The 23,818-nt window shown below is 43.9% G+C and overlaps 1 pseudogene; it reads left to right on the forward strand.

Moving 5' to 3' along the window:
• Window positions 1-9,038, forward strand: part of LOC134440033 (histone acetyltransferase p300-like) — a 43,263-nt pseudogene extending 34,225 nt beyond the window's left edge.
• Window positions 9,039-23,818: the final 14,780 nt, after the last annotated feature.

Raw genomic sequence — 23,818 nt, forward strand, 5'->3', positions numbered from 1 at the left:
ATTAACCGTAGATTCACAGTAGGTCACAGTCATGATTTTGTATAATATGAATTCGTTGCTCACATAATGCCTTAACGTTTACATTATTAACTATAGGTTCACGACGGGTCACATTTGGGCATGCCCTCCTAGCAAGGGTGACAACTACGTCTTCCACTGTCACCCCGAGGACCAGAAGATCCCCACACCCAAGAGGCTGCAGGACTGGTACAAGGAGATGCTGGTCAAGGCTAAGACCGCGCGCATCGTGCACGACTACAAGGTGGGTTGTGTGTAGAGAACGGGCTTTTAAACATGCTTTTGCTATATTTAGAATTGTATGTGTAAACCAAGAACTTCAGAGACCTAGCAACCATAGAAGGAATGGCACCGTGAAATAGAAATTTTCCTATTCACTAACCTGCCTACATTTTTTTTTTTACTCTTTTTTTTCTCATTTGTTGTCTTTTACTATATCCCTGAAACGCATAAAGGTTGGGGATGTAATGTCTTTGCGTGCGCCACCGCCACGTAAGGTCTTTTGTGTTAACATGATAACTGAAATTGAAAATGAATGGGCGGTTCTGTTTCACTCAAGAAAGGCTGCCAGACGGCTAGCCCAAGGGGCTGGAATATAATCCGCGCATGCGCGAGTTCTGAGGTACACTTATATCAAAACTTCATCACGTGAGTATGCCGCGCTACTGTACACAGTATATAAGTCCCAGCGCGGCATACTTCGTCCTCTTTAATCCCTCACGCGATCTGATAAGGTACGAATTGATACTGGTAACGAGGTGCCTACTGGCAGTTAGCTGTCCGAGAGCTGGTGACTATTGTTGCCCCTCTCCAGGCTATCGTTATCAGGCTATTATCCCCACCTTATTAAAGTGTGCTATCGCCGCTTATAGTAACGGTGGCTTCTCCCTGTAGCTTGTGCTTTCGCATGTGAAGCTACTCTCGTGGAATCCCCGAGGCGCATATCCACCTAAAATTCAACTTGAGGTAAGTAAGTACTAGGCCTACTGTTGTGGTTTGCGTTTGCTCTAGGGAGGAAAGAGATTACAGAGACATATACCTCTAGCTATATCTCCGATGTTGCTACGGGCACCTTTCGGCGCCGTTCAGTAGCTCACTGTGATTCTGCCGCCACTCTCCCTCTATCGAGTTGCTTGCGTGCATGAACTCTCCTGCAGGACGGCCGCGACTCTTCCTCTGTCGAGGAAGTTACTCGCTGGGCTCGTTGGTTCCGCAGTGGAATAATTATCCTGTGTAACAAACTGCCGCCACTCTCCCTCTATCGAGTTGCTTGCGTGCATGTTATACTCCAGCTGCCTCATCTGACGTGATCTCGTGCTGCACAACTCTCGGCACCGACAATCTCATTCTCGGTACCGGTGAGAGATCAACGCTGGTAGCAGAATTCCACTTGAAATTCAACTTGAAATTCAACTTGAGGTAAGTAATCTGTTGTTGTGGTTTGCTCTAGGGAGGAAAGAGATTACAGGGACATCCCTCTAGCTAATCAACGCTGCCTGCCGCCGCTCTCCCTCTGTCGAAGGAGTTGCTTGCGTGCATGTTATATAGGCTACTCCAGCAGCCTCACATGACGTGATCTCGTGCTGCGCTACTCTTGGTACCAACAATCTCATTCTCGGTACCGATGAGTGATCAACGCTGGTACCAGGGTCGGTACCTAGGGTGATTAGTGCTGCTACTGGAGTGTGAGACACTTAGTGCCCACCATCTCTTGCACCTCTGCTGGAACCATATCTGGTACCAGGCAGTAACAGTGCTATCAGGTTCATGCCTAAAGTCAAGGTGTGACTGAAATAATAATGATACTTAATGATGAAGTAATAATAATAATAATAATATTTATATTTTTTAATATAAGTAATAAAAAATAAAAAAAATAAAAAAAACGATGCCTGGATTCCAGAACTGTTCTAATTGCAACAGTAGAATGCCAGTGAAAGATGGACATACACTGTGTGTGACATGTCTGAGCCCTGATCATGCACTAGCTTTAAGGGCAGGGAGAGCGGTCTCCCCTTCTCATCACATACTCTACTGAGTAAGGTGAATAAGGCTACATGAGATAATACACCATCCTCCCAGGCGTCCACGGACTCTGGTTCGATACCAGCTACTCAACCCTCTCCTCAGCAACTGTCTGAGACCTATGATGTTCTAGCAATAAAATGGCATCTCTGGTGAAGGGAAATTTGTCCTTGACATCCGGTCAACAGTGGTTGATGCAGCAGCTGGCTGAGCGCCATACAGCGCCACTAGGGCCTGGGCACCAGGCAGCCCCATTAGGGCCCGAGCACCAGGCTGCGCCATCAGGCACAGAGCGCCAGGTGGCCCCTTCAGTGCAGCCTGCAAGGGTGTCACCACAGCAGCTGTCCCCACAAGGTGCTGATAATAGTGTGGAGCTGCTATGAGTGCAAGCATCCGATAACCTTGATGCTGGATACATAGATGGCTTAACATCTCCCCATCATTCTGATTTGAGCTCAGACCTCTTCCCCCGGACTTTGTCAGGGAAATGACGACTGTGTGGGAGCAACCAGAGGCGGCTACCCCTATGCGACAGTGGGCACAGTTTGCCAACATCCACGGAGCAGATAACGTTGGTTTTTGGCAACTATTTCGCGATGGATGACTATTGCTGCTCTCGTCCTCCCTCCTACAGCTCTTGTGGGGAAGGTGGCCCTGCCGCACGTTTTCTCCCACACTCAATTGGAGGTGTGGGAAATGTGTTCTCCCAGTTCTTGGGTTGTTTCAACGGTACGGTTTGGTTACCGGCTACAGTTCAGGCGCCGCCCACCCATGTTCAAGGGTGTTCTTGTTTCTCATCAGCCAGACCCAGAGTGGCAGCTGGCCTTACAGAGGAGATAAATACTCTGTTAAGGAAAGGAGCAATAAGGGAGTTAAGTCGCAACGAACGGCGGAGTGGCTTTTATTTGAGCTACTTCCTAGTTCTGAAACTAGATGGTGGATTCCGTGCAATACTGGACCTAAGGCCACTAAACCAGTATTTACGCCCGTTGCATTTCAAATGCTGTCACTGACCCAAATCTGTCAATCGATTCAGTGCGGGGATTGGTTCACGAGTATAGGCTTCAGAGGTGCCTATTTCCACATTGCAGTCCACCCTGCTCATCGCCAGTTTCTCCGATTGCGTTGGAGGACAGAACTTTCGAGTTCAACGTCCTTCCCTTCGGCCTATCCCATTCACAAAATACATGGACACAGCCTTGAGCCTGCTGTGTCAGAGGGGCGTCAGAGTCAATTATCTATCTCAATTACGACTGGTTAAAATTTTCCCAGTAGAGTCAGCGGGCAGGGCAGGACACGGCAATGGTAATGGAATACTTGCAAATGTTGGGCCTGTCTCTCAATTCAGACAAGAGCCAACTGCCTCCCTCACAACAAATCACCTTCCTTGGAGTGAAACTGGACTCTGACGATGGTGGCATGTCTCTCGGATCAGAAGGTTATTGCCCTGAAACAATGCCGGTCACAGTTCATGGGACGGAGGAATGTGCATGCTCACCAGTGTCAGAGGCTGCTGGGCCTCATGGCTGCTGCATCCTAGGTGGTACGCCTTGGCCTTCTAGATATGGGTCCAGTACCTGCCCAAGTACACCCAGTACTGGACAGGGGAAAATCTGTCCCTCTGCCACCTGTGTGCCTATGAGCCCTCCAATAGTGGGCCATACTCCAGAATTTGTGCAGAGGTGTACGACTAGGCAGAATCTACCAGCGCAAAGTTCTGACCACTGACGCATCGCTGTCAGGCTGGAGGGCAGTCTTGAATGATGTAGGAACCAGAGGAGTGTGGCGCCCACCTTGGAAAACTGTCCACATAAATATTCTCGAGTTGAGACCGATATATCTTGCCCTCCGGCACTTTTTGCCAGTACTCCAGAACAAGAGTGTCTTAATTCGAACAGACAACATGTCGGCCATAGCATATGTGACCGCCAGGGAGGCCTGAGGTCCCAGGCGTTACGCAACATGGCCCGGGAACTCCTCCTCTAAGCAGGCACTCGACTCCACTCGATCAGAGCAGTGCACCTGCCGGGCACTCTGAACACAGCAGCATACCTGCTGTCAAGGGGTAAGCCACACCCAAGTGAATGGCGATTGCACCCGGAAACAGTGCATCTGATCTGGGTTCATTTTGGGAAGGCACACAGCAATCTGTCGCCTCAAGGGAGTCGACCCACTGTCCACTCTGGTTTTCCTTAAACCAAGACGACGCACCACTGGGGGTGGACGATCTCCCCCCCCCCTCTCTCCATGATTCCTGGAGAAGACCAGGAAGGAGAACCTGAGAGTTGTCTTAATGGCTCCATTTCGCCCCCAGGTGCCATGGTTTGCAGAGATTCAGACCCTCCTCTCGAGTACCCCATGGCAACTCCCATTGCGCAAGGGGAGAGTTGTGGCACCTGACACCAGCCGCCCTAAATTTGTGGGTCTGGCCGTTAGAAGGGACACCCTCCTCGCTCGGGGGTTGTTATTCTCAGTTACAAGAACCTTGCAGTGTGCTAGGGCCCCATCGACAAGAGCCGTGTACTCTTAAAGATGGGCAGCCTTCAAAGCATGGTGCGAACAGTGGCATGAGTGCCCCCGGTCCTGCCCTCTAGCTTCAGTCCTGGAATTCTTGCAAAAGAAACTTGGTGAAGGCAAGTCCCCTTCGAAGCTAAAGGTTTTTCTCTCTGCAATATCCGCCTGCCATGAGCGAGTAGATGGCAAAACGCTCTGAGCTAATCCTCTGTCTATCCAATTCATGAGAGGAGCTCAAAGACTGGGCCCAAGGAGGCTTCAATCTGTGCCGCCATGGCAGTTCCACATTGTCCTCAGTGCTCTGGCGAAGCCCCCATTCGAGCCCGTTGGGAGTATCAACCTAAAATGGCTGTCTCAGAAGGCGATTTTTCTTCTCGCCATCACCTCAGCGAAGCGTATTGGAGAGCTACATGCGCTGTCCACTCATCCTGACTGCTTCCATGTTCAGCCAGAAGGCACCGGTGTGGTCCTACGCCCTAATACAGACTTAATGCCGGAGATTCTTTCAACACAGAATCTCAACCAGGCGATTGTGTTGGACTGCTACCGCCCTCCTAACTCTGGGCCGCCTCATGGTCGCTGCTGAAGGGAGTCCTTTTACAAGAGGTTTGCCCGGTGGCCTGCTGGGCTTCACCAGGTTCTATAACCTCAACATGTTATCTCCCACATCCTTTGGGAATTCGGTTCTAAGCTTGTGACAGATGGTCACATATTCGACTGTGTTTAACTTGAGTTCTGTTAACCAGTCACTCTAGCCCTGTTGGCATGTGGACATCCAATAAGGGTTTTTAACTCTTGCATTGTCCAGTGTCTTTATTCAATTGTCGTATGGTTGTCCGCCGCGACGTTTGGGCATACATATTCCAGCCCCTTGGGCTAGCCGTCTGGCAGCCTTTCTTGAGTGAAACAGAACGTTGGGTTACGGATGTAACCTTGGTTCTGTGAAGGAAAGAAAGGCTGCCAGACTTCGTCGTCGCTCTGGACTTCGCGTTCAGGATTTTTATGAGGACGAAGTATGCCGCGCTGGGACTTATATACTGTGTACAGTAGCGCGGCATACTCACGTGATGAAGTTTTGATATAAGTGTACCTCAGAACTCGCGCATGCGCGGATTATATTCCAGCCCCTTGGGCTAGCCGTCTGGCAGCCTTTCTTTCCTTCACAGAACCAAGGTTACATCCGTAACTCAACGTTTTATTTCTGGTGAGTTAGAATGACCTCCAAAGCACCAAAACGTGGCATGGAAATCTACAGGGTATATTGAAGAGTGAAGTATGGGTCACCAGATCAAACAAACCAAAACAGCTGACAGCAAAGCATCAAGGATATCAGATCAATACCCTGTCATGGCCAGCCCAATGTCCAGGCATGAGTCCCATGGAAAACCCCTGAAATGTGATCATAAGGAAGAGAGGTGATTACAAGCCATCAAACAAAGCTCAGCAACTTTAATCTTTGCACCAGGGGTGGAATTAAATCATTCAAGAACGATGTGAAAGACTAGTGGAGAGCATGCCAAGATGCATGACTGCTGTGATTTAAAATCCAGGGTTATTCTACCAAAACATTGATTTCTGAACCCCTCCAAACTTAACACGTTGCTATTATGTTTTAAAGTGAATTTCATTGCGTTTTCTTTTGATGATTTTTTGAGGTCTGAAAACGTTGCATCTTCAGTGTTATATTGACTATTTGTATGTTTCTGCAAATAAATGCTCTAAATGGCAATAGCCTATTTTCATTCGAGATTCTGAGGAAATGTTGTCAGTAGTTTATAGAATGAAACAACAATGTTCATTTTACTGACACACATGGAAATAACATGGTAGTAAGACCAGAAAAACTGGTAATTTCGAGGTGGTCTTTCAATTTTTGCCAGAGTTGTAAGTCTAGAAATACGTGGATGGGAGTGGTGGAAATGATGGGGGACTGGATGCATCGCGTTTCGGGGATATACATTTAGCAGTTGGAGACGACTGCATGTATACGCCTAGTTTGATCATGAAGAAATGTTTCAAGCCGAACACATACAGTACAACCTGTTTCTAATTTTTATTTTTAGCTTTTATTTATGTGAATAATGCTGATGTCAAACTGAGCGGTTGTCGTTTGGGTCTTTTTGCAGGACATCTTCGAGCAGGCCACCAAGGATCAGCTGACTAGTGCTAAGGAGCTGCCCTATTTCGAGGGGGACTTCTTGCCCATCAAGCTGGAGGACCATATCAAGGAGCTGGAGGATATAAAGATGAAGGAGAACAGGAAGAGCATCAATGTGAGTCTTCACAATCCTACTGCACTGTAAAATATTGCAAGCCAGTTAAAGGTAAAACAGTAAGTTGCTCTGCTGCCTTAAAGTTGTAAGTTAACTTGAGGCTTTCTCAAGTTGAGTTAATTTTCAAACTTAGGGCAGAAGGGCAACTTACTTTTTTACGTTTAACTGGCTGCAATATTTACAGTGTAGGATCATTTCTTTATGATTGTGAATGCTTGTCCATTGAATAGTTTTTAAATCTGGCTGTGGTTGATATACAGAATGCAAATAAAAGACACTTGCAAGGTGTGCCCCCTTTTTGTTTCATTTGAAGTTTTCATCTGGGCCAGCACCCTCAAAAGTAATTAATGAAGTGATGAGTGTCGCCTGCTCGCCGCCTGCTCTCTGAGTGAAGCCTGCTCCATGTTACAATTGACTTTGATGTACAGATTTAAATTGTAATGTCCTCTCTGGTTTCTTTCAGGCAACCAAAGCTAAGAAGAAGAACGCTAAGAAGAACAGCAAGAAGACTAGTAAGAACAAGAGCAACCTGAGCTCAGTCAACAAGAAGAAGCCTGGCATGCCCAATGTCTCGAAAGACCTCTTCAAGAAGCTCTACGCCACCATGAAGAAGCACAAAGAGGTACGCTTCATTACATGACATTACACTTTTACACTTTTATCCGAAGCGACTTTAAGTTTCTGACAGGTATTGGTTACAGCCCCTGGAGCAGTGTGGGGTTAGGGGCCTTGCTCAAGGGCACCTCATCCATGGGTGGAGGGGTAGGGAGAGGTCAGGGTGGGATTTGAACCTGAAACCCTCTTATCTTAAGACCACCTCCCTAATCATTAGGCTACAGCTAACCTTCAGCTACGTCTGATGCATGTGATAATCTGAATTGGCTTTTTATACAATAAATCAGTTTACCAGTAATTTGTTGTACTTGTCAGCGAGATAATTACTATAATGTCTTCTGTCTACATCAGGGGTGGGGAACCTTTTTCATTCGAGGGGCCACTTCAAATTCATCCGAGGGCCGTAAAAGTCCTCCGAGGGCCGCATTATGAACACAAACCAGGATTTCCACCTTCACTTTAGGCCTATATTGAAGGCAGACACCTTTAAAACAGTCCCCACCTTCTCTAGGACTCCTGAATATAACTTAATTGTATTGCAAATGTAATTTCTAATATTCCTTTACAAAATATGTCATATTTCATGTGAAGCTGCATAACATTAAAATTATATCGGGGGCCGGATAAAACGACTTCAAGGGCCGCTAACGGCCCTCGAGACATAGGTTCCCCACCCCTGGTCTACATCTACCAAAACCAAACGTATATGAGAAGCAGTGTTACTATTGGCTATGGCACCCTTCCAAGACATTTCATGTGGATAGTAAGATCATACCGGTTTTTTTTTCTGAAATTAAGCATTGGCGTAGCATGCCAATCTCTACACTACAATGATTGCATTTGAATAGTGACCATAATGTTCAGCTTGGCTTCCAATTGTGTAATCTTTTCTACTGAGGATCAGTCAAGGTCCTTCTCACATTAAGCTCAATACCATATTGTACATACTCACACGCATACAAATACAGGGGGGTCTTCACTTAATTTCACAATTCTGCGCAAAAAGCACCAACTGTGAAGGTCATTCTCACCTTTAACAGCACAATAGCAAGTTACTGTGTTTAAAACACTGGACTATTTGAAATTAATTTCTGCAATTCTGCAAAACCCATCGACTCTAGTATTTTAACCCTTTCCTTAGGAATGTCTGAGGAAAAATAGTATGTGCATAAGAAGTGTAATCATTTTTATATTAGGCTCAGTCAAGGTTGTTCGCACAACCTTTATGTCAGCATAATAGCACTACAAAATAAAAACTTCACTTGTATTGCCCAATTTTGTAAAGACACAGAGGCGCTAACGTTTTAACCCTTTACCCTGTCCCCACTTTACCAGGGGTTATTTGTGATCCATCTGATTGACGACCCCACAGTCAACACGCTGCTGCCCATCACTGACCCAGACCCACTGATGCCGTGCAATCTGATGGACGGGCGAGACGCCTTCCTGATGCTGGCGAGTGACAAGCACCTGGAGTTCAGCTCGCTGCGGCACTCCAAGTGGAGCTCCATGTGCATGCTGGTGGAGCTGCACAACCAGAGCCAAGACCATGCTGTTTCTGCACTGCAAAACATCACAATCTGTAAAGTGTGATGAACACTTGTACAGGAGCAGAAGGGATGTGAGTTCAAGTTCAAGTGTACTTTATTGTCAAAAATCTATTTAACAGGGTTAGCACAGACGTTTGATATTGCGTTTCACCAGTCTACCGGTCTACATGTGCAGTTAAACTAAACATACATATAAGACAGACAAAAATCAAACACACACACGCACGCATGCAAGCATGCATGCGTACGTAGTGTGACATTATCCTTGATGCTGTTCCTAACAAAAGGGAACATCTTCAGAAATATCAGCATCTGTCCAGAAGGCTGCTGTGACTGTCACCTGCACTAACCCACAAGAATGGTCTGGGCCCTGCCACACTCTTGTTACTGCTGCCCCCTCATGGAAAAGGCCGCACAAGCACACATACACGCACATGCAGACACACACACACACGCACGCACGCACACACACACACACACACACACTGTAGGACGGCACCATGTGACTGCACCTTACCTGCTCTCAGACCTGCTTGCACTATGTGACTTTGCACCTCCCTGCACTACCAGTTGATAAGTTGATAATGAGAATGTGGAGCAGTTGGGGTGGGAGAATACAGGAAAAACACATCTTTGCACCATCTGTGGTTTGGGTATCAGTGTGATTGCAAAGACATTTCATTCCTGCTGTGTTTATCTCCCCTCGCTGAGTTTTTATGGCAAAGTGTCTGTGTGTCTGGCAGTGCGACGAACGTGCACATGCCCAGTGGTGTTACCGCTGTAACCAACCACCTCCTCAACTTGTCAACTGAACGACGCGTGGTAAATTAATTATTACAGCACTTTTAAAGAAATTTGGTCAGGGATCTGTGTTAGATAAGCAATAAGCCATTTGAGTCCATGGGTTTGTGTTCGATTTCGGCTAAAGGGAGGTTTACGGCACTTCCTCATGCCCCACTCCCCTCACCCCACAAACCCACGGCCTCTTGTGGCTTATTGCTTAAATACCGGTAGCCTTGCTTTTTGTCCATGGAAGCCTTGTAGCCTTTTGCGTGCCTTTTGCACATTGCTTTTATTATTATTTATGTATTCTATTCCTTTTTTCCCTGTATCTTAAATGTTCAATGTTAAATGTTTAGTTGTTATTTATTACTTCAACACTTTAGTGGTCCATCACTTTCACTCACCAATGTTAAATGCTCAGTTGTTATTTAGCCTATTACTCCATTACTTTACTGTTATTGGTCCATCACTGTCTCTTGTCCTGTCTTGCACTTTGATGTCAGTCCTGTGTATGTCTATGTCCTTTCATGGCGTAGAGAGAGTAATGGTGGGGTGACGTGCGTGCCAATGTCTTATCCTGCTCGGTGCGTAATTCCAAGAGCAGTATAATGAAAAGGAAGAAAGGAGTCGAAATGTTTGTCCCTTGTCTGTCGGTTTTATTTACTTTTTCCGGCTTTGTTTAAAACAGTTTTTGATTTTGCATTCACCTCCAGTGTGCAACTCCTTTCTTCCTTTTCATGGCGTAGAGAGAGAAACGTAATTTCAATGTCCTTGTATGACCTGTGCATATGAAGAAACTGACAATAAAAGCTGACTTGACTTGACTTGACTTAGTTTATCATTAGATGCCATTGTGACACTGATTGGACATGTCTTGTATATCCCTGATTGAATATAAATTCAGGTATACAAGGTCTTCGATAAAGTCTAGTTCAATATGCCCTGACAAAATAATGTGCTTCAATGCACATTTTATTTCCTGTTGCACAACGGCAACAGTAAGGGCAACAGTTTGTTTGTGTTTGTGTTAATTAAAGTCTCACGCTCAAAAAAAATGATTCTTGGTCCTGGTAAATATTAAGGAATATGTATGGGTGGTTGACGTTTAAGGGCGTAACGCAAAAAAAAAAAAAAAGTTTTTCAAATTCCTGAAAAAAATGATGGATAAAAATTGGAAAAAAATAGAAAAAATAAAGCACTTAGTGGTCTGTGGAATTTCACCTTATTTTTGCCATTTTTGGGAAAATGTGTCCTGCATCAACACATTGCATAGGCATGTCACACCGCAGGAAAATGGAGTCACACCACAGGGAATTCACTGCATTATGGCCATTTTAATCATTTTGTATACATGACTGACATCTGAGCTCATGCTAACTTGATAATGATATCGTGTTTAATCTTAATATGTGTTTTCATTAATAAAAAAACTTTTTTTCCTCCTATAAGAGCAGTCACACCACAGGACACCATAAAATGAACCTAAGCATTGCGTGACAGAAAGATTGCAATATCAAGACATATTAAGAGGTTAAGAGTCACCTTAAACTTCCACAGCACTCTCCAATAACTGAGGTACTGACTGGTTAGGAGCCAGTCTTTAAGACCCTTGTAGTTGGCCTTGCAGCTGCCCATTCACAAACATTGACATACATGTCACCCCACAGGACGCAATTTGTGTTACGAAATTGAACGTGTAGTTAATATTACTGTCTTGAGTTTTTTACACATTCACATATCTTAATCTAAAGTTAAGATTTATGCAATCATGCCAAATGCTTCATACATTATTCAAAATGTTGTTGGTTAATTTATATATATATTATTATATATTGTTTCATTAATGTTACAGTCATACCGCAGGAAATTTGACATATAAACCTTTACATAAATCTTAACAAAAAATGTTCTCCTCATCTAAGACTAATATGAAACATAATGTACCACATCTTCTTTCATTGACATTTGTTTTTTAAAGGAAAATAACAGTTTTGTAGGTTTTTAACCAATGTTACGAAAAAACAAGGCGTCACGTCTCCCACCCGTATACATCCAATTTAAGGAATATTTATGAAGTTGAATATAATGTATATTATGTAGGGATGCAAACAATTAATCGATTAATTAATTAAAAAATATTAATCACAATTAATCGGCAATTCAACCGACAAGAGACCCAGGTGAAATGGGCATGTGAAGAGTGTTTTTGAAGAGGGATGTGAATAGTGGGAATAACTTGGACATAACAGTACGTAAATTGTCACAAAAATAGTAGTTAATCGATCTGCCACCTATTTTTGAAATACAAAAGGCAAAAACCATGTGCACCACAAGGAGGATGGGGATGCTCACTAGTGAATGATTGTTTCAGCACAGTGACCCTCACGGTTGTATTTAAATATTTGTCTCCACATTTACTTCTAAGGGGTAAAGTTGGTTCAGGAGTAAACCAGTTTAAAGGGACACTGTCTGAGATTTTTAGTTGTTTATTTCCAGAATTAATGCTGCCCGTTCACTAATGTTACGTTTGTCATGAATACTTAACACCACTATCAAATTCGAAGTATTCATTATGACTGGAAAAATTGCACTTGTGATATGAAAAGAGGGATCTTCTCCATGGTCCGCCATTTTGAATTTCCAAAAATAGCCATTTTTAGCTGCAAAAATGACTGTACTTGGACCATACTAGAAAAGATTTGTTTATTACTTAGTAAACTTTCATGAAAAGACCACACAGTTTCAATCAGCAGCATAGTTGCAGTACCTTTTTGACCATTTCCTGCACAGTGTTCCTTTAAGTTAACCAAGTTAAGAGGTAAATCATCTAATAGAAGAGCCTGGAGTCCTCATTTTCTTGAGGATTTACCTCTTAACGTAACCTGGTTTAATCCTGAACCAGCTTCTTAGTTTAGGCCCCTGGATTGGAGAAGTGCCAGCATAAATATGAACAAACGCACACACAGTCATACTGATAGCCATACAACAAAAACAAAAACAAACTAGATTGCATTCTCACAGAAAATGCGGGAAGAGCGGGCTAGCCTTTTGGGGCAGAGATGAGCAGTTTTATTGTTTATATCTCTATACCTAAATTAAAAACAAAATACTATTGAGAAAATAAAGCTAAAAGAAATGTTGGAAAAATCCATCCACCCAGTCAGAAGTTATGGGCCAAACAATTCAGCCATCTTGGATTCAGCCATCTTGAAAGTGTTGTTGCTCCGTGTTTTTGGGGATAAACTAAATTACATGCTATTTTAAGTTGGCTAAAGAACACTGCATATGATATAATTTTGAAAATCAACATGGGTCCGAGTGGGATTCGAACTCACAACCTCCATATCTCTAATCCAGCACCTTTGCCATTGACACTAAATGACATACATGCTATTTTAAGTTGGCTAAGGAACACTGCATATGATATAATTTTGAAAATCAACATGGGTCCAGGTGGGATTCGAATTCACAACCTCCATATCTCTAATCCTTTACCTTTGCCATTGATACTAAATGACATAACAAACAAACAAACACAAAAACATATTCCTGACACTATATGAACAAAAAGCACTACACGTTACCTACAGTGTATGGGTGTCAACTTGGCAGTGAGGCCATTTTCCCTCCATTGACAAATGGAATTCAATGTTCATCTTGATGCAGCAAAACGTAACTCAAGTCATGAAGGTCATGCATATGATTACAAAAACACAAACGGAAATTTACAGAGGAGGTTTTCAAAACAGAACCAGGTGGGTTGGCTAGCTAGTTATTGAAATGACCCCATCTCTTGGGGGTTTTTGCCCGCCTGTTCATCTATGACTGACTCATATGAGTTTGCTGGGTGTGTTGCCAGTATTGGGGGCAGGTTGTCATTTTTTATTATGCCTGCACTCGCTGGTAGATACTTAACCCCTAAGCGCAGACTCAGAGCCTATGCTATAACCTTACTGTCACCAAAATTGTAATGGCCATGTCTTAATCTGTTACTTAAGGGTCTGTGCAATATCATAGCAATGCTGTTGTGATTTAGTTAAGTATTTTCAACAGGTAGTGAATAGGCCCGCTGGTGACTCAATCTGCAATAAGAGGCTATGGCGGACTGAAATCACACGACTATCGGCCTAATTCTCGGCTGGAAAACGACAATTGGTGGAACGTTACCCCCAGGACCATCGCAAGCAAATGTCAGGCAGGTTTTCTTCGTCATGTGTGATGTAGTTCGAGTAGCCGACCACAAATAGTAGATATCAAACAGTGTTTGATATTTAAGACTCAAAATAGAATGTCGGGTATTGTCTTTGTGTTTACAGTTGTTGTGTTACAGTTACGATTGTCTTCATGTGTGCGGGTTGAAACCCGACTTCAAAATCTGATATAATTTTAAAGTCATGTAGTTTGAGGCCAGCTTTACTGTCCTCCTTTTGTACTGCCGTGCGCCCATCTATCACAGAATTCTATTTACTTTTCAACAGGTGTATTTGTACCAAATCTTATTTAATAACACTAGGTATATGAGCTGATTAACCTCTTTGTGTAGACCCTGTGTTATAATTTTATTGACATGAAAAGTGTAATGACCAAATCTTAATCTGTTACTTAAGGCTGTTGGTAATGTATTGTTGTGTTGTGGAGTCTTTTCAGCAATCACAGAGGGGCCCCTCTGTGCAAAGGGCTCCCAATTTAGGAAGTCAGCACTTTGAAAATGGCTGACTTTCAAGAAAGCTGTTCTTTTGTTAGTAGGAGGATAGATTTTGACAGGGTTTTGGATACAGTCCTCGAAGCAATGCCTTCGGTTTGGCTACATGGCTTGCCTTATGGGGCCTTCTGCTTCTAACTTCAGATCCCAAAACCTTCTTCCCTGGCTGGGCTGGTCATCTCCCCATGAGGAGACAAGCCTTATTAATCAGAGTCGATAGTCATTACAGTTTGTATTAAGAGCAGACAGGGAAGCTAAGTGTGTGGGCGGGGGTTTCAATGCAACTCTGCTAATTAATTGACTGATTAAGGAAATTGATTGGTGGCCGTGACAGCCGTGTTCTTGAGCTGCATCCTGATTGGCTGCTGTGGCAAGCTTGTCTCATATCCTGAGTTCTAATTAATGGCTGATTGATGGGTCACTGCCTGTGGAATATGCATGTATAGACCACACACACACACACACACACACACACACACACACACACACAGACACAGACACACACACACACACACACACACACACACACACACACACACACACAGACAGACACAGACACTCACACACACACACACACACACACACACACACACACACACACACACACACACACACACACACACACACACACACACACACACACACACACACACACACACACACACACACACACACACACACACACATCCTGTGATGGAGTGCCATCTCCAGGATTGCGTATGTGATCTGACTGCCATATCATGAACGCTGGCTAATTGGTATTGTGGATCAACTACATGTAGGGTCACTTCGAGGTATTAAGGGGCCCTAGGGAAATAGGGACTCTGGGGCCCTCTAGAGCAGGGGTTCCCAACCTTTTTCAACTTGGGGCCCACTCGAAATTGTCAAAAATGTTCGGGGCCCACCTCTGACCCAATTAAGAATAAAACTCAAATAAATCAACAACAACACACACCAAAATATGATTATTATTTTTGGAAAATGATTTCAAGGCCCACTTGGAATACCTTCAGGGCCCAGCAGTGGGCCCCGGCCCATAGGTTGGGAATCACTGCTCTAGCGATGTTTCAAGTCGTTTTCAGCTAGGGGGGCCCTAAGCAATTGCCTAGCTTTTGCGCCTGGTCGTGACAGGCCTGACTGCACGTGTGTTGCCCTGGAGACCTTGAATGCTCCAAGGACGCTGGATAGACCTTTTGCCATTATAGGGTCAGTATATACTATACAGAATATTTTACAAAAGGTTGAACACATTCCAGTTTTGTAGATGTATACATTTTTTCATTCTGTATAGCAGGTAACTCAGCCATACTAAACATTTTTTTAAATATTTGTGTGAGTCTTGCTTTTATTTGAATAGCATAGTTAATTTGGTCAGAGGTGGGCCCTGAACATTTGTGAACATTTCAAGTGGGCTCTAAGTTGGAAAACTTTGGGAATCCTTGGCATAGAGCCATGGACGTAAGAGTTCAGCCTACTCCATTCACCTTAATGGGTAAAATTAATTTGTTTCTACTTAATCTTGAACTAGTTGAATCTACAAAAATCCTGTCACAAACCGACCTCCTATGCCCCGCTTGTCATAACTCTGAATTCCATGGTTCTGGGATAGCCTACTGCACCCAAAGTCAAAAGCAAAGAGCCCCTAGATCAGGGTTTCCCAAACTGGGGTGCGTGCACCCCTGGGGGTGCGCGGCCTGTCACAAGGGGGTGCGCGAGCTGAATAGAGTAATGGCTGAGATGTGTGTTTTTGTACAGAATTAATGGACATTACATGTTGTTTGGTGAATTGTATGCTGGAAGGATCCATCTGAAGTGTAGTTTATTAATCATAGACTTGTCATGCAACAAGTTCCATTGTAATGATGGCAGAAAAAACGTCAGGTCTATTGGAAATGAGGATTGCCCAAAATGTGCGGCTGTGCAACATTCGCTTAGGGGGTGCGCAAGGAAAAAAGTTTGGGAACCACTGCTCTAGATAATGAAAGGGCTTGCCTGAAGGGAAATGCAATAGAAATGATTAGGTCAGGAAATACTGTGGCATGAGAGGTCTTCTGGTATGCACTGGTACCGCCAATAAAACCAAGAGAAGAAGAGAAGTGACTTTCATCCCCTGAAATGGTGTCAGTGGCCGTGCTATACATTGATGATGCAAGTAAGCCCATTTGTTATCTGGGCTTTGGTGAAACGCGAAGCCATTATCATTATTTTAAAGATGAACTTTGCTTCGGCATGTGTAATTATCATGTTCTGTGTCATCTTCTTCCTAAAGCAGGAGTGTGAATGTCTCTATTCGTCTGATCGAGACAATCGTATTAAAATGTATAAAAGCAATCGCCCCGCAGCAGCTCTTGTCAGCCGCATTGATGTTTGCACAGCTCATTAATTAATTGGCTGATTAGTCAAATTGATTGGTTCACGGGCTCCATTGTTACACTTAATTACTCATTGACTGACAGGTTGTCATATGTGCACACAAAACTCTGAGTGTAGCTGCATACACAGTTCACATGTAGTGTTAAATCAACACTTGGGGCCTCTGCACACTGGTTCCGACGGGGTCAGCTCTATGTTCCCACAGCCCATTGGTCCCACAGCCCGTTGGTCCCACAGCTTATTCTTGCTGCTCCATGTTCCCACATTTTAAAGAAATTATTCAAATATAGGCCCTATTTTCCACAACTCCATGTTCCCACATTTCCGAGTAAACTAAGAGAACATGCCTTTCTCCCTGCCATGGGACATAGGGCCTAAATTTGAATAAATTCTTAGAAATGTGCCAGTAGGTATAAATGTGGGACCAATGGGCTCTATGGGACCAATGGGCTGTGCGACCACTGGGCTGTGGGACCAATGGGCTGTGGGACCAATGGGCCTAAAAATTAATGTTAAAAATCTTAGTGATGTGGGACCAATGGGCTGTGGGACCAATGGGCTGTGGGAACATAGACACGCTCCCGTTCCGACAGCACTGCGACGTAATATCGGTTCTGACAATTTCGGTTACTCCCGCACACTGGCGCAGACATGCTATAGGCCAGTGATTCCCAACCTTTTTTGTCCCTAAGTCTTTTTGTTGTGCCATGATATGAGTACCGCCTCATTAATGGTCTTCTATTCTGTATCTCTTGATATCCCAATGTGTCTATGCCCCATATATTGGCAATTATTACATTTTCCCAAGTACCGCCTCCAGTGTTTTCGCGTACCCCTAGTGGTACACGTACCCCTGGTTGGGAAACACTGCTATAGACCAGGGGTTCCCAACCTTTTCCAACTTGGGGCCCACTCGAAATTGTCACAAATGTTCGGGGCCCACCTCTGACCCGATTACGAATAAAACTCACATAAATCAGCAGCAACACACACCAAAATGTGATTATAATTTTTAGAATATTATTTCAAGGCCCACTTGGTATACCTTCAGGGCCCACCAGTGGGCCCCGGCCCATAGGTTGAAAATCACTTCTATAGACAATGAATGGTTGATCTCATCACAGAAAAGAATGCATAAACAAAAAAAACTCTGCTGTAATCAGCAGACGACATCTTCGGACATCCAGAGACATCGACGCCAGTGTGCAGGGTTGTACTGGACAGTGGTTCTTAACCTGGGGTGCGGGCACCCCCTGGGGGTGCGCCAGAAATTTTGTTTGTGTTGAGGTTGTGACCAAAATTCTGCTAGCGAATATAGTAATTAGGACAGATTAAAACATGTTTTGGTCCCCATGTAAAGTCATTTAGGTATTGATAAATGTCTCAAAAATAAAAGTGAAAAGAATCATTTTAAAGGAACAGGGTCTTGCGAAGCTATACAAAGAACGACTGAAAACAAATGTAATTGTGTATTTACGTCTGATATTGTGATTGATGATCGATGTATATCGTGATCTATATCGTTATAGTGATATAAAGTGCGTGTGTGATATGATGCATATCGTGATATGATTTTTTTTTCCATATCGAAAGAGTCATTTTAAAGGAACAGGGTCTTGCGACACTACATAATAAAAAGTATAACATAACGTAATTGTGGTATATCGATATATATCGTTGTCGTGATAATAAGTAGTAATAAACTAGTCCATATCCTGATTTATGTTTTTTTCCATATCGCCCAGCACTACATTACAGTGCTGTATACAGTAGTTACCACTATAGTGATTTTCTGATGGACAGATTGGCAGTCGTGGCCAAAGGGTTAGGGAAGTAGACTTTCAATCTGGGGGTTGTAGGTTGTGGGTTCACTGGCAAGACTGTCTAAATGCATGTCAAAATGGATAAACACACACACACACACACACACACACACACACACACACACACACACACACACACACACACACACACACACACACACACACACACACACACACACACACACACACACACACACACACACACACACACACACACACACACACACACACACACACACACACGCACGCACAGTTAAAGTTATTGGATACCAATCTTCCATGGCCAGTCGAATACATTATGTTCAACAACCACACACACACACACACACACACACACACACACACACACACACACACACTCATTCAGACAACACACACACACACACACACACACACACACACACACACACAAAGGTGTACACACACACAAAGGTGTACACACACACACTCATTCAGACAACACACACACACACACACACACCAGTGTTTCCCACAGAAATTTTTGGGAAAACTATGGGGGCAGCCGGGGTTTATTTTGTCCGGGGGGGGGGGGGGGGGGGGGGGGGGGGGGGGGGGGGGGTGGGGGGGGGTGGGGGGTGGGGGGGGGGGGGGGGGGGGGGGGGGGGGGGGGGGGGGGGGGGGGGGGGGGTCTTCTCACACGGGCCTTTTTTTTTTGGGGGGGGGGGTGTATTCTTGCAGCGTAAATGCAAAACGGCAAAACAATGACTACAGTATGACATTGGCGCATGGAGAAACTGTAGGCCTATATTTCAGCCATTTATATTTTGAGAAATAAGGCTACATAAGATTTTACCCATGACTTGTATAATAGTAGTACATTGTCATTGTCAAAAAATGCAGTACAGTGAATAATTTCTGTTTACAACACAGTTTCATTCGTCCCTCATGCAGGGGTCTGGGAAACAATAATAAAACAAAATAGGAGCAGAGATAAGAATTTAAGAGCACTGTGAAATTGTTAACGCATAGACAAAAAGGGTCTTAGAGGGTAGGCTATGCCTTTCCCCCCACACATATCTGTAGGCGTACACATTCTACATGAGGGGTGCTGGTCACAGGGCCAGTTTTTTCCAAATTCCTCCCATTAAAAGGGCTGAACAACATATTACACATTTATGTCTATATTCACATTCATTACACATTAATTTCTATATGCAGCCCGATGTCTCCTCTGCTGTGTCAATGAAGGTCTGTCACCAAACTCATTACAACTGTAAAACAAAGCCTAGGGAGTGTTAGTAAACTCATCCCAACTGTCCCTTCTCTGAAGGTTTTTTATATTGCTCCCAAACCCAAGTAAACTACAACAACTTGACTAGGCTTTTGACCCCTGTCTTTCAAGCACTTGTGGTTCTCTCTATAGCAGGGGTGCCCAACCTTTTTTTAGGCTACTATGGCCGTATCTTTTCAGTGTGTTTTTAAAGTGTGTTGAATAGCCTATCTTTACAAAGCAATGCAGCACTGATAGTATGCAGAGATAATTTCAGTCATACACAAGTCATAAACAACTGAAACAATTTCAAAATGATAAACATTTGGTATATAAAAGGCACAGAGGCAGGGGCGTAACCACCATACACATTGGGGGGGTCACGTCCCCCCCAATGTTGGGAAAGTACCAATCTGTCCCCTCCAATATTTTGTCAAATATGTGGCATATAGAAGTCCTTCTTCTTTCCTAGATCAGATTTAATTTCAATGTGGGAAACACAAGAGAGCAAATAAACCAAGCAATCAAGGAAAAAAGAAAAAATTGAGACCCCCGTCCCCATTGTGAACTTGGTTTAGCCCAGAATGTGAAGTTGCGGATTCATTTAGAAATTGTGGCTGTTTTCTTGATCGCGTTGGAGGCAGATAACAAGTGGTGAGAACCTGTGGCAGCTAAAAAAAATAAAGGAACAAATGAGGAGAGATTCGTCTTTTTTTCTGGCAGTACTGCTTTGTGGCTTGGTGAGAAGTAATAGAGATGTCATGCAAGCCTGACCAGTAGTAAAAGCAAGCTCACAAGCTAACAACACCAAGTAATTATAATATAAGGCTGACAACAACAATGTGCTCAACGCTAACACTGTTTGCCCAACATTTAAGACATTGCAGCGTCAATAACTGTATGTTACTATGCCCAGTTGAGATAATATCATTCATTGGATCTGGCTGGGTGATGGTAGCTAAACTGATTGTTCACAGTTTAAAGCAAACACGTTTGTGATTTCGCTAACGTTGTTAGCATGCTAAACGCTAAAGTGACATTAACTTGTATTATGCTAGTCTCATTGATAGCTGCCTGCTGTGAAAGTTAGTTATTCTTCCAGTCGAAGCTTACAACATTAGGCTTGGCACAATCACAGTTTGTCAAATGTATGCACAAGTATTCTGCCTTCCATCAAAGTCATGCCTTGTGTGTTCATAGTGACCCTAGTTATTTGTAGGCTAAATGCTGCTATCTGGTGGGCTTTAAAGGATAGTTCCGGCGTAAAATGAAAGTTTCACCATCGCTTTCCCATGCCACATAATGTATCTAATGAAGAGCCATTCCGGGCAATGCCGCGCCGTTGTGGAGTTAGCTAATTTTAAGCTTTTTGGCGAAAAACGCAGCCAATGCATCACGGCGGGGCCAATTATAGGCCTATTATTTTCTGATGTTTCCCCGCTATAAACAACCGCAAAAACGCTACACACTTCATCACAAAGGTCTCGTCAATCAAACCGAGGCACAGAGAAGAGCATCGGACCACACAGTCTTTCACTGGCCAGTGTTTTCAGAGGTGTCTCACTGTTGCAACTCTCTGACCCGGGACCCGGATGCAGGCTACTCAATCAGGTGGCTAGGTAGGCTATACATGGTCCGCGGTTACACCGGCTGCGACCGTAAAATGAAAAGCTGGAACCCCGACCGTTTTCACCGACTGCCACTGTCTAAACCAGCCATATTACGGGAATGGCTAATAGCATCAGAAGTAGACGAAACTGACATAAAAACCCGGAGGGATCGCGACTACCGTGTGTGCAGGCAGCAGATTTGAAGAGTTGTATGGAGAGTACAGGTAGGCAGACTACTCTTACAAAGTAATTGCAACACGGTATAATATAACATGGATTCAACTTTGTAATAACACACCACTGGTGGTGTACTTACATCTGTAAGAGCACTTCTAGTACGACTTTATAAAATTCCTCCTCCTCCGTTGCGTAATGGTCCATCTGACCTCGCGCGCCCTCGTCAATGAGTCTACTTCACTGAAAAACTACTCTAGCATGCTTGACATCAACCACATCGAATGCCTCAGGTCGCACAATTTCACAATTTCACTTGCCATCCCGCGCTAATTTGTTTTGATAGTTTGTTTATCTCCTGTAGTGGGCTACATTTACTGCACCTGTATGCCTTCCCAAAACAGAGTGCTTGCTGGCAAAGACGCGCGGTGTTGCAACCAGTTTCACAGATTCACAGACAGTCAAGATCCATGAGCCAGACACATTTACACATGTTCCTCTCTCCTCAAACATACCTCCATAGCCATGCGCATTTTGGCACAGCATTCCTCTTTAGACGGTTTCGTTTTGGTGTTCCATATCCCTTACTCTTCTTGTAGTCATCATCCTCGAAATGCTCCCTCCACACACGGTAGTAGCGATCCCTCAGGGTTTTTATGTCAGTTTCGTCCACTTCTAATGCTATTAGCCATTCCCGTAATATGGCTGGTTTAGACAGTGGCAGTCGGTGAAAACGGTCGGGGTTCCAGCTTTTCATTTTACGGTCGCAGCCGGTGTAACCGCGGACCATGTTTAGCCTACCTAGCCACCTGATTGAGTAGCCTGCATCCGGGTCCCGGGTCAGAGAGTTGCAACAGTGAGACACCTCTGAAAACACTGGCCAGTGAAAGTCTGTGTGGTGCGATGCTCTTCTCTGTGCCTCGGTTTGATTGACGAGACCTTTGATGAAGTGTGTAGCGTTTTTGAAGTTGTTTATAGCGGGGAAACATCAGAAAATAATAGGCCTATAATTGGCCCCGCCGTGATGCATTGGCTGCGTTTTTCGCCAAAAAGCTTAAAATTAGCTAACTCCATAACGGCGCAGCATTGCCCGGAATGGCTCATCATTAGATACATTATGTGGCATGGGAAAGCGATGGTGAAACTTTCATTTTACGCCGGAACTATCCTTTAACTGCAAGGTGTATGAACCACATTTTCAAACAGCTTAAAACTTTTAACACTGCGGCTTGTTACTTTTTATGTACGAAATAGATTCATGAGTCAAAATAAACATAAACAAGTATCCATGTGAAAGGAAAAAAATTAACATGATGACACTGTAGTATTAGCCTATACAAAACAAATTAAATTCCTTCTCTCCAAGCCGCTGATACAGCTTTTGCCCGATGAGGACAGAGGTGAAGCACCTGCTACTTGACAAAAAAAGAAAACCAAGCTTTGAATTGTAACTGGTTTTGAATTCAAGCACATCTTTTTCAATAGACCTTCACTATAAAATACTTTGGGAGGGCTCACACTTGGATCAAAGGCTGAAATCTACTGTTCTATATTTATTTAATGGGGTCAGGATTTGTCTTAAATGTGTCCTAAAATGCACTAGAATGCAGGAAATGGCATTTAAGAAATCAAAAATCTTCTGGGGGAGGGCCCCCAGACCCCCCGCTGACCTATGACGTTTCACAACACTATTATCAGACCGAATCTCTGCTATTATGCTTCTGATTTGGACGCCCTCAATATTTTTCTTATGGTTTCGCCCTTGCACATAGGCCCTATTTCTAAAATATGATGAAGCATTATCATGCCTTCAGTGGTATAGGCTACAAATTAAAAAGGGCTCAGAAATTCACCATTTGTTATGGGTAAATAGTAGGCTACTAGAGAGAGAGAGAGAGAGAGAGAGAGAGAGAGAGAGCAATGAGAGAACTCATTGGATTGGTTAACACCCCTGTTAAGTGTGACTTCTATGAAGGTTTTTTTTCAGCTCTCTGGGACAGTAGCACAGCAAAGGCTTTCTATTGTGAGTTTGGCCAATCGTTTTGTCCACAACTGAAGCAAGAAACAGCACAAATTGAAGTGAATTCCATACATGTCAACAACTAACGTTTCCCTTACACGCGGCAC

Source organism: Engraulis encrasicolus, chromosome 23, assembly GCF_034702125.1.
Source record: "Engraulis encrasicolus isolate BLACKSEA-1 chromosome 23, IST_EnEncr_1.0, whole genome shotgun sequence".
In the NCBI taxonomy this organism is placed as follows: domain Eukaryota; kingdom Metazoa; phylum Chordata; class Actinopteri; order Clupeiformes; family Engraulidae; genus Engraulis; species Engraulis encrasicolus.